Consider the following 12,861-nt stretch of genomic DNA (forward strand, 5'->3'; position numbering starts at 1 on the left):
AAAAGGTCACAGCAGGGCAGTTTATTTCAGGTTGCCCTAAATTTTAACTCAAGGCTGTCCAGAATGTGGGTCTTAGATTGCCTGCTGTCTCCAGCCTGCTTGTGGCTAGCGTTGGGACCTGGGGTTTTGTTGGTTTCCCAGTGGGGATTTTCATACTGCTTTCATGCAAGCTGGAGCCCCTTCTACCAGTATGCCAGGACTGAGGTGCAGCCAGGGTGAGTTTTGTTCATAAAGACACCAATGCCTTATGCCCCCTTCCTGGGTTAACGACTAAATTGGTAGTGAACTCGGGGATCAAGACTGGGTCATCCGTGCCTAGCTATACCTCAGGAACATACTCCAGTGGGCTCAGCTTTGTGATTGGATGGGCTTGATGTTCAGAGACGTTATGGATGATGCTCCAGGTACTGCTGCATCTAGGTGTTAAATGCTTGGACATCATCAGGAACCAGGGCTCCCTTTGGATTACCTTTCTACTCTGCTGGGCTTTCCCATTGCTTGGTTAACGTGATTATACTCTATCCTCAATGGTGTGGACAAGGAAAGAGATCATTGGAAGACCACTATGGGCCCAGAAATGCATGCTGAGCAGGCAAACACCCAAAAGCCAAGCTCACCAGAGTCGCTGAGTGCATTTATTTACTCCAGCAGCAGGAGACAGAATCTCTGCCTTCCAGTCAGTTGGCAGAGCCGCGCTGGGACGGAAGTGAGAACAGATCATTAAGATGAGCGTGGCTCTCCACCTGGCTTCTGAGCAGCGCTGATCAGTGTCAGCGTCTTCTCACAGTATCGTTCTGTCCTGGTGGCATGCTCGTCTGGGTTGTCAGGTGCCCTTCAGCTCCTGTACCCAGACTGTGTTTATGGCTGTCAATCACTGATGTTTATGTCACTATTAACCATGCATTTCATCCCATTCCCTGGCCCAGATGAACAAAACCCTTCCTAACCTGGCCCCACCTCCACCTGCCCCTGGAAGGTGAGTAAGGAAACTGCTGCAGTGGGTGGCCAGTCTTTATCTGCCTCCGAGGAGCTCAGGCTTGCTGCAGATACTGGGTCAGGGCAGGGCGCCTCTCAGACCACCACCATCTGTGTACACCTGTCCCCAGGGCTTTCCTGTCCTGTTTGAGGTGTGACTTAGTCCCAGAGCATCCCATACACAGAGATGCCTAAGATGGACTTTCTTCCCCATCTCAGTGTTGGCTGCCTTTGCACATCAATGTTAGGGCTGGGCCAAGCAGGAAGTGGGTGTTGAAGGCCCTACCACAAGGTTTTTCAAGATTCTATACTGACTCCCACCTGTCAGAACTAGCCATATCCTCTGGTAGGCACTGACTGCCAGTCCCCTGACTGCAGCCCTCTTGAAGACCCGTCTAGAGCTAGCTGCACACCTGTGGCTGTGAAAGCCCTTGCAGCAAACCCAGGTCCTCTGCAGACACAGGTCATAGCTATTCGTTCACAGTTTGTACATCTATTTGAAATTAGCTCATAGTAGGTTTAGTAGCTTGAACTTATTTCTTTGAAGGTTTTTTGTTTTGTTTTCTAATAGTCAAACTCTCTATGTAGTCTTGGCTGTCCTGGAACTCACTCTGTAGACCAGGCTAGCCTTTAACACTCAGAGATCCACCTGCCCCAGCCTCCCGAGTGCTGGGATTAAAGGCATACACCACTGCCTGACTGAAGTCTTTTTTATTATCTAGAGCTCGATGAGAGTTGGGTGAGGTTGTGCACTCATGAAGTTGAGTGAGTCACAGGGCTGGAGAGATGGTTCATTGGCTAAGAGCACTGACTGCTCTTCCAGAAGACTTGGGTTCAGTTCCCAGCATCCACATGGCAGCTCACAACTGTAATTCCAGCTCCAGGGGACCTGGTGCCCATGGCAGAACACCAGTGCACATAAAATAAAAATAAATAAATTTTTAAAAATGCATTGCAAGGGAGTCACGAGGGCTACTGTGAAATCAGGATCAGTCTGGGCTCCATGAGACACTGGCTTAAACCAAGAGAACTCATCAAAGCCCTAAAGAAATCTTTATATGAGTCGGCAATAAACTGACTTACCTTCCAATATTTGAAAATCTGTAACAACTGAAATGGGATGGTTTCCACTTGTTTTCTTTTTTCCAAGACTGTGTCTTACTGTATAATACAGATTTAGCTTATGCTCACGAGTGTTGGAATTATAGCTGTGTGCCGCCATGCTGTTTACTTTCTGGTCTTTTTAGAGAAACAATGTTGGCATTTTGAGTGTGGTTCATATCCAGAGGTTTTTATTATAAATTTTCAAGGTAGCCATAAAACACTGACCTTTGAGTACATTTGCTTCATGTTGCAAATGCAGACCTAGCCACAGGCCTTCCCCAACCTATCTGGCCTCTGAGTCCTTCATGGCTATGTAGCTTATTCTTTTTATCTCTCTGGGTGAAACACTGCTGGTTTAGGTGCTCCCCTACCAAGGGACATTTTGGTTGTAAATGTGAACTGTGATTAATATAGTTGTGGTAAACACCTGAGTGTGGGGTGGCTAGATACCACTGTAAGAGTATTAGGTAGAAGGGGAGAGGGGAGGAAGGGAAGGGAGCAGAAGAAAATGTATAGCTCAGTAAAAACAAAACAAAAAATGTCCTCCAAAGTTGATAAAAATGTGCTTTTTTCATCATGGCAGTGAGCGTCCACAAAAAAGAACCACACACACACACACACAGACACACACACACGAGTACTTAGGTTTGTAAGGATGTGACAGACTGCTCTCCATTGTGTCCTGCCAGCTTGGAATAGGAGTCCTACTGCAGACACCAGCACCATTTCCTGCTGTGCCCTTTTCTGTGTTTTGTGCACAATCATCTATCGGTTTTTCTGGTTTTCAAGGGCTCTTACTTGGTGCCAGGAAATTTCTAATTTTTACATTAATGTGGTCTCTGTGTCCCAAGAGTGGCTCGGAGATCTTCCCAGCCCCTATCCGTCTCTTGCACTTTCACCTGTCTCCATGGTGACCTTCCCATTTCAGTGTCCGACTGGCCAGGCACATAAGCAGAGGCTAGGTGTCAGCCACTGTCTGGGTTAAGGAGACCTTCCCCACAGGTATGAAACTCTGTCACACCCGAAACCTCTATAAACTTGTCTTCATGTCGTTTCGTTGTTATGTTTGCTTGTTTGTATTTCTGCTCTAGCACTTAAACCCAGGGCCTTGTGTGTGCTAGGCACGTGCCCTGCCACTGAGTTACACCCCACAGTTCCTCATTCTCAACTATTTGTCTGGGTGGAGTTAAAAATTATCTCACCAATCACACTGTTACACTTTCAAACTCAATGCATTCAGAATCCCAGCAGGAGGGTTTGAAGCATAATTTTCTCCAGAAGATTCTCAGGTCTCAGAAGTGGTTTTCTTACAAACAAAATAAACTGTTCATCGTTAGGGGATGCTATTGTAATGGTTAATCTTCATTGTCAGTGTGACTGTCTTGATATCTCCCTCCCAAAAAAAGTTATTATTTTAAATATTGAAACATTTATGGATGAAATGTCTGAGTTTTCGTTAAGATACATGGCTCAGGAGTGGTGTTTTAAGATCTGCCATTCTGAAAGTTGGGTCATGAGCCAACCCCACTACTTATTTTTGTCTTTGAAATGATCTGTAGTAAGAACATAATACTTGTGTGAATTTCTAAATACATAGAATTATGCAGGATATTTTGTAATCAAAATGACTTAATTGCTCTGTGGCAGCCGAAGTCTTCCTTTAAAGTCACTGGAACTACATTGAGTAGATACTGAGGACACATAGTGCCACTTTCGGGTGGACTTGTAGGAAGACAAAGATCCACCCAGAGAGGCTTGGGTGCAGATGAGGGTAGACTCAGCAGTTTGCCTTGCTGTAGGGTTCACAATTCTGCCCATAACTGAGAAAATGCTCTGGTGGGTCTCTTTTAATCCACAACTTCTTGGCTCTTGGGAAATGAATTCCACTTCGTCTGCATATCTTGAGAGGATGGTTTGGTCATTCTGAGCCCTCGTGGAGGATCTTCTCAAAGTCAGTAATGACTGGCCCAGCCATCAGCCAGTCAGGTCCTGCTGTAGCACAAGTACCATGATTACTACAAAGGTTCTTGTTCCAGAACGTCTAGGACATTTTTAGAATTGTTTTTATAATTTTATTTCAGGATTTCTTTGGCTTTAATGTCTTTGTGCTGATTTTTGTTTGAGAACAAGCCTGCATACATGAATCCTCTTAGCATAAATTGCCTTTGGTTTTGCTTCCATTTGGGTTTTCCTGGGCCTTCTGGGAGAAGCTCAGTTCCCACTGTCTGTCACTTCTCACATGTTCATCTCCTTGGCATCTGCCCCCAGATCCTGGGAGGACTTCCCAGGACTTTCTCCACGCCCTTCATGGCAGGCAGCTCAGCTGTGAGGCTCCGTCAGGCGCTTGCTCAGCCTGACTCCTCCGCCCTTGTCTTCACGTCGCTCCCGCAGCTTCCTGCTTCTCTGTTTCCTCTGTGGAAGGTGAAATGCTTCTGAAATGTTCTTCAGGTCAGTGATTTTCCAAAAGCATATTTTTTCTTTCAAGACAGGTTTCTCAGTGTAACAGTCCTGGCTGTCCTCGAACTCACTGAGATCCACCTGCCTCTGCCTCCCAAGTGCTGGGATTAAAGGTGTATGCGACCACCACCACCCAGGTATCTGATTTTCTTTTTGTTTAGTTTTCAAAGGCTTCCACTTAGATTTTGTTTTTTTAACCTCAGGAAGAGAAGTATACTCAGCTTCAAGGTCTTTGCTTTGACGCCTGGAGTTGTGACTTCATGGTAGAGAACTTGCCTGACATGCAAAAGGCCACGGCATGCACACATGCACACACCATAGGTAAAAAGAGTAAGCCCTAACTGTGTGACTAATCTCTGGGGCAGTTCCTTACATAGCACTAACCACTCTGTCCGCCTCTTAACTCTGACAAGGTGGCCTGTTTCCCTGCCACGGCCTTTGCAGCTGCTTCCTGCTTTGATCCCTTCTTGGGCATGGCAACTCACCTCAGACGGTGTCCCCCAAGTGTTGCAGAATATCCCTTTACACTGTGTGAGGATGTGCCACTGTGACTGCCTTAGTAAAAAACTGAACGGCCAAAAGCTAGGCAGGAAGAGGTTAGGAGGAGCTTCCGGGGACAGAGGAAAAAAGGCAGGGTCACCGGCCAGGTGCGAGAAAGCAGGTGCGCAGTATGGAGAGATAAGGGAACAAGCCTCGCGACAGACTGTAGATTAAAAGAAATGAATGTAAGTTATAACAGCTGGCAGGCCAAGCCCAAGCTAAATCCAAGCTTTCATAATTAATAATAAATCCCCATGTCATTATTTGGGAGCTGACAGTACAGAAAAAGACTTACTACAACCAAGTCTTAGCACAACCCCCAAGCTCCCCCTATCCCTACCCCAAGAGAGCTTCCCTTACCAGAAAAGATTCTGCCCCTTATTTAATCTTTGTTAATTGGTTGTTTGGGGCTCTTTGCCCCGACCCCCTTTTCTTGGCTGACATCCCCATGCTATGCTCCATGCAGAAGGGTGGCAGTTTGGCTGTTGTCGCTTTGCAGCTTCTGTTCCCACCACGGGCCTCATTTCTGGTACCCGTTAAGTAGACATTTACCACCTGGTGTGGTTCAGGTACCCACAGCTTGCTTTACCGGTTTCCTTCCCACCTCGTGCTGGGGCTCTGAGTTACTTCTCTATCCCCAGTCACAAGCCAAGGTGACACTTGGTAGATGCCATTGTCTGTCCCGTGTGAGAGTCAGAGGAACAAGAGCCTGAGGTAAGTGGGTCTCTCAGACCTTGCCAGGGGCTGGCATTGGGTACCCCAGCTTTCTCCCTTTGTGTTGTAGTGAGAGAGGGAGTATGTGAGGTATGGCTGCTATTTGTAAATGGGACTGGGCAGTTGCTGAAGGAAAAGTCTTCCAGACTGTATATAAAACTACCTTCCCAGCTAACACTTCTGTATAGGAGAAATCCTGAGTAACTTCCAATGCTGTTGACTGCAAGTTCAGCAAGGTTCATAGAAGCAGGCTGTGGCAGGCAGCTGGCACACATCTGTAACCCCAATGCTCAGGCCAGTCTGAGCTGTGTAATGAATTCCAGAACAACCTGGGCTACAAAGCAAGACCCACTAAGAACAATGTCTTCGATAAATGATCCTGGGAAAATAGAATCACACATGAAAAACAATTAAGAGCTCTCATGCAAAATGGAGTGAAAGCCTAAACGCAGACCTGAAACAGCAGAACTCTCGGAGAGGAACATAGATATAAGCCTTCATGTACTGGACCAATCAGATGTCTCCAGTATGGTAGCAAGGGTACAAGCAACTAAAGGACTGGTTAAGTGGGACCCTACCAAAACTACAAGACTTTGTACAAAATATACTAACAAGAAATTAAGGTGAAGTCTACAGAACAGGAAACTGCAAAATATATCTTTGATAAAACTCTAGAATGACTAGAACATGTAAACTACAACAATTAAAAAGCAATCCAATGTAAAAAAAAATAGCTGAAGGACCTAGACATTTCTCATATATATGACTAAGGGACAGATTAAACAAGGCTCAATGCCATTAATTCAATAAAGCTACAGGACTGGAGAGATTGCTCAGTGGTCAGGGCTACATGCTACAAAGTTACAAGGATGGGGTTGACTCCCACTTAATAAGCCAGGCATCCCACAAACACCTACAAATCCAGTTCTTAGGAATCTGAAGCCATTCCTGGGCTCTATCGCTATATGCACATAAATGAAAAAGAGAGAGAGAGAGAGAGCACTTAAGTCACACCCACAAGAGCTGACAAACGGGGCTGCATGGAATATAAAAGCCTCTGCTCAGCCAGTGGCAACCAGCAGAAAGAAAAGTGCCCGCAGACTGGGAGAAAATCTTTGCCACTGTACATCTGGCAGGATTGGTATCTACAATATATAAAGAACTCAAAAGAAATATATACCAGTGAATAGACAGTTCTCAAAAGATGGAGTACAGATGGCCAATAAGTATATGGAAAAAACATGCAGTGTCTGAAGCATCTGGACTGGTGCAAATGAAACAACACTGACTGTGCGTGTCACCCTCACTAGATAGCTAATGACAAGAGAACGAATATGGGCTGGGACTGTGCCTCAGTGGTTGTTTGCCCAAGGAAAAACAAATCTGAAAAGCATGTGGAGAAAAAGGAACACGAATCCATAACTGGAGAGAATGTGAATGTGTGTGGCAGCTGTAGCAATCACCATGGAGGTCCCTCGAAGCCCTTACAGGAGAGCTCTTCTTTGCTTCTGCTCGCCAGTCCTGACTGAAAGCCCTAAAGAATCTAAGCACACCATAAGAGATACTCGCACGCATCCATGCTCAGTGCAGCACTATTACAGTACCAGAGCAGGGCATTCACCCTGGCTATCCATCAACAGATACACAGGCCCAGCACGTGCGATGGCCCCGAGGCTACAGTCGGGTAAACAAAATGTGGGTGTACCCATTAGTGTGTCATTTCACCATAAGGGAGAATAAATGTTGCCATGAAAGATGGAAACAGATGGAAGTGGAAGCCATCGTAGGATGAAATAGACCAATCTTAAGAGTGTCTCCTCTTTGTTTCCCTCATATGCATATGACGTCACAGTACCTTTGACCAGGGGGAGTGCGGAGAATGGACCAGAGAGAGAAACGGGTGAACTGGTCAGTGTAAATGTGTAAATGATCTATTCAATTGATGACAAAGCCATGACTGTACAATGCACTTGTACTAATAAGAATAATGATGGACAGTCACTGGTACTTCAGAGAAATGGAATAGGCTGCTTTGTTTCATTTTAATTAGAGCATTATGTGGCTGGTGGCTTCATTCTAGAGACTTTAAAGTTTTGTTAATGATGATATTTAAGTAAAATCTTTTTGAAGTACAACTCTTTTTTTTCTTCCAATTTCCAGCTCCCAGTAACCATCTGCTTCTGTCTCTATTGTTTTGATTTTTCCAGAAAGTCATATAAATGGAATTATATGGTGCACTTGAGATTCCTTTTTTTCAAGAACGATGGCAGAGAGCAGAGGGTGTGTCCTATCAGCCTCTGTGTCCCAGACGTGGGTGGCTCTCCCACATCCGGATCTTCTGCAGTAATGTGAACCAGGCACTGGCAACATTTTAACTCCAAGATCGTTTTGTTGTTACTAGTTTCTAAAAATGCATCGTTTGTGTTTTTCCACTGAAAACGCAGGAAAGCTGGCAGTGGACACTCCACTTAGGCCAGGAGGCCCTGAATGTCTGTAGCCATCATGCCTGGGAGCCTCACAGGAACTGCAGAGTCCCAGGGAAGAAAGGGGTTCCCTTGAGGAGTGGTACCAAAGTGGGCAAAGGCAAACACCCGCAGGGTTACCATAGAGTCTGCCAAGAACTGTTCACAGTTACTTTCTTAAATGGTTCAATTCTCTGGAGAATGTCAGACATTTACAAGTCACTGAAAGGGAAAGTGATAACTCCCAACCTGAGCCCAAGGCAGGAAGAAAGTGCAGGAATGCCGCTTCAGTCTCTGTGCCGAGCAGTTCCCGGAAAACACACCTTGATCATCCACAGCTGCTGTCTCAGTGACAGTCACCTCATCACTTTTGAGCCACCAGACTGCTGAGGCTTTCCAGCTGCCTGTCTAATCAGAAAGAAAGGCTGTCTCATTCCACTCTGCATTTGCCAGAGCAAGAACAATAGCAGTCATGCAAGTGGATACTCACTAAATAGCACAAGCCCTCTGTAGAGATCTGAGGCTTGTGCTACCCAGGCTGGGCCCCTGGCTATCCCCAGAGCCCAGGTGTACCCAAGCACTAATATTTGTTCTGGGGCAGGAAGAGTTGTCCATGCAGCCTGGGAACCTCCATCTCTGGGCCAAGTGGGAGGCGAAGATATGCTTCCTCCCTCAGCATAGCATGGGTAACGAGGTGCTCCTCCTCCCTGCCTCTTATGCTACCAAACTAGTTTATTTCCCCTTCCCCAGTAATGGAGTCTTTGCTTCCATCTCTCTCGAGACCAGAAGTTCTGAAAGGACATCGTCTCCCAGGTTCTGTGCCAAAGGTCCCCCCAGGTACTTGGGTGGAACTGGGTGCTGAATGACAAAGGCTGGGGCATATGGAGAGCAGCACCATGCTGGACATGTCCGTGTGTTCTTCATCTTCTTCTTCAACAGAAGCTTTCAGCTTTTTTTGCCGGAAAAAAAAAAATCATGCAACCTTCTCACCAACATGAGGGAATATGCACTACCAGAAAGAGTGAAGCAGCCCCCTTGGACCCTTCTCTTGGGCCTGGCTGGCATGCCCAGTCTCCCATGCCAGTGGAGGTCTGCGACTGGTCTGCAGAGCAGAGCTGACACGAAGAAGAAGGCCCCCATTCCCTGGGCCTCTCACTGGCCTCTTCCACTTCACCTCCACCCACTCCCCTGAGAACAGTGAAATACATTGGCATTTAATAGCTGCACCAGTAAGCCAGTATTCATCCATATGTTTTTGAGAACATAAACAGGTCATTAGGAACTTGACAGGCCAGGCAAGTGTGGCATGGTGTTCAGAAGGTGAACAGGTAGTAAATAAGAGGTATAACCTTCTGCAATCAGCATGCTCACAGGGATGCAAGAGACACCGAGGCTGGTGAAGGTTTCCTCCTTCCTCAGTTCAGAATCCTCAGACACTGACGTCACCCTGAATCATGTGCACTTAGTTCTAATGGGCACCTGTCATAGAGACAGGCAGAGCACCCTTGATTGTTAGAGCATCAAAGTTTTCCTGAGCATTCTCAATAACCACTAATCCATAACTACTGGGGTGTTGACCAATGTTTCTGTCCTACCTGGTTCCTGCAGACATTAAGTCCCAAAGAAATCACACAGAGGTCTACATTAATTATAACTGATTGGCCTAGTATCTCAGGCTTCTTATTAACTTATATTAGCCCATAATTCTTGTCTGTGTTAGCCAAGTGGCTTGGTACCTTTTTCGGCGAGGCAGTTACATCTTGCTTGCTATTCCTTAAAGATGCAAAGCGCATCACAGCTTCCCCATCTACAGAATGGACATCAAAGCAGCAATGTTGGTCTGTTCACTAAGTTCAGGAAATGAGGCCACCCATACAACCAGTAGGGAGCAGAAGAAGCCCTGAGTCAGTGATAAAACCATGGATAAAACCATGTCAAGGACTCCAATGCATCAGACCCCTGGCAAAGCCTTCCCCAGGTGAGCCTCCAGGATAACAAGCCTTCCTCTGGGGCCCACGTGTGGACTGACCAGTTTGTTAAGTACTAGCAGCTGCAACTCCCTCTGCTGTGATGCTTACAGCTCGAGACTGATCGCCTACAGACCAGGTGACTCCCCTCCCTGTGCTGCTCCCAATAAACACACTGAAGTTCTGGATTTTGGTGGGGCTTGGCGTCTCTAACAGAACCCACCTGACCCCAGCTTTTCTATGCAGGCGTCTGTCCTTTCTTCCTTCCCTCACGGTCGCAATCAGCTTATCAGACCCCAGTCCTGTGGGTCATGGCAGGAACCAAGGGGAGAGCATGTCAATGGCCAGCTAGCTATGAATCTGGGGTCCTAATGAGGCAAAATTGATTTCTCATGAGTGTTCAAATCTGTTACCTGCTCCCACTACTCACAATCATGTCTGCTGTCACTAATATCACACTCAGGGTCTCCATGTCACCTCACCTGCCCGAGACCGCCTGTACCTCATCCCGGCCTTCTCTGTCCTCAGACTCTGGTCTGTTCCCTGAAGGGCCACACAGCTGTGTGTGTCCATACTCTCATATGCATGGTTATCTACTGAGATGCACTATTCTTGGAATCAACACACAACATACAGATATGTCTATATCTTATAACGTTTTCCATCTTAGGCTGAGTTCTTGGAGAGTCCATGTGATTAAAAAATGACATGGAATTGTGTTCAGAGCACGTGCTCACAGCACCCCAGTACTGACTCTGAGCCCATGGCACCAGCTAGGGCACTATGTCCTTGAGTGCCCTCTTAGGGAGGGTATAGGCAGGTGATACCTCTCCCATGTTCTTCTAACCTCAGAAGTTCTGGTTGAGCTTTAACCCTGTGGCCAAGACTGATAGGATATAAGTGGACCAGTATCACTCCCCAGGATGCACCGCCTGGAGCAGGCTGGCTCCTCCTTCTCTGCAGAAGGCAGTCAATTTCCACTAACAGCTGGACTGGAATAATGTATGTGAAAATATTATGGTCTTCCTAGGACCAGCATGCCCCAGTGTGACATGACAGGTGTGCTCCCATAAGCTTGTCCCTAGAGAGACACTAGAAAATTCTGGTCACTTTCCAGGACTCCGCTTCCTGACTTTCCCATCTCCTCGGAGATGCTGGCATGTTCCAGAAAAGTCAGTCTAGATTTGTGACTGGGGAATGAAGAGATGGCGTGACACACGCTTCCTGCTTTCCTATCCCAGTCACCTGGGGCTCAAGGGCAGGGCTGGCCAAGGATGAGGCCTGGCCTCATGTCACCTTGGGAGAGGGGCCTTGGGGAAGCCTCCCCTACTTCCCTTCTGGAGGGGGCCCGTATGCGCAGTCAGCCTGAAGCCGTCTACAGACACCCCTGTCCCAAGATATCTGGGTATCCATGAGGTACAAGGGAGAACTCTGAACAGTCCCTGCTTCCAGAGGCTGCTGGGGGTGGAGACACTGTGGTCCAGTTGCCCGTGGAGCAGTGGGCATTTACATTCTTACTGAATTTATTTTATTCTGTCCATGAGTGTTTTGCCTATGTGTATGGTACATGAGGAGGCCAGAAGGCAGCATTGGATCCCCTGGGACTGAAGTTTACCATTAGTTGTGAACCTCCATATGGACGATGGAAAGGAACCTAGGCCCTCTGCAAAAGTAACAAGTGCTCTCAACCACTGAGCCATCTCTCTGGTCCTCCTCAGACCTCATGTAGTGTCTCCTTATGCTGATGGGCTATGGGAGCTCAGGCCAGTCACTGGCCCCCACCTCTCCCTTTGCCCTGAGTGGTCCCATACCTAGAAAGGGGACATCTTATTTTCCTATGGCTGGGCCAGGTACATAGAGCTGGCTGGGGATGAAGCACTTGGGAACCACATGGCTGGGTTGCATTGAGAGAGAAGCCAGCACTGATCAGAGAAGGAAATGGATCACTGGCAGCAAATAGCCCCAGAGACCTCAGGCAGGGGCCAGTTGCCTCCCAGCAGCTACACCCTCCTGCTTGAATGTCCAGAGAGAATAGCTAATGCTGAAGGGGGTCCTCTCCAAAAAGGACCTGCTAGACTGAGCATTGCTTCTGGCTGTGAAGCTGTCTCTCTCCAGTGACTCACCATGTGGCTCTGAAACTCCGTGGGCTCAAGTCTCTTCACCTTTGTGGAATTCTCACACTACTTCAGTCCAGGGGTTTATGGGACAGTTGTTAGGTGGAAGAGAGACCCTTCACAATGTTTTGGACTGTGGCCTCCTCCCCAGACTGGGCTGTAGATATCAGGCTGAATGTCCCCTGAGCCATTGCAGAACTTAACCACTTAACATCCCCTCCCCACCTCTTCTCCATCTCTTCCAGCCTTCCAGATGAGCATCCTTGACCTGCACATCCACAGCAACCAGTGTCTCACCCTGGTACAATCAGTCACCTGCCCCACTGTTTGGATCCTCTCCGCACCGTGAGGACCCTGCGCTGGGTCCTTTGAATCTCATTGGGGCTCTGACTGCGCACAGGCAACTCATCACCAAGAGGCAGTGACCTTACTTGGCCAGTGTTTCTCAATGAGCATCAACACAGACATTTTGTAGGGCGCCACGTTCTGTGAGCCAGATGCCACCGCCCTCCCACGCTGCCCTCCCAA

The sequence above is a fragment of the Myodes glareolus genome, chromosome 13, assembly GCF_982192425.1.
Source record: "Myodes glareolus chromosome 13, mMyoGla1.1, whole genome shotgun sequence".
Lineage (NCBI taxonomy): Eukaryota > Metazoa > Chordata > Mammalia > Rodentia > Cricetidae > Myodes > Myodes glareolus.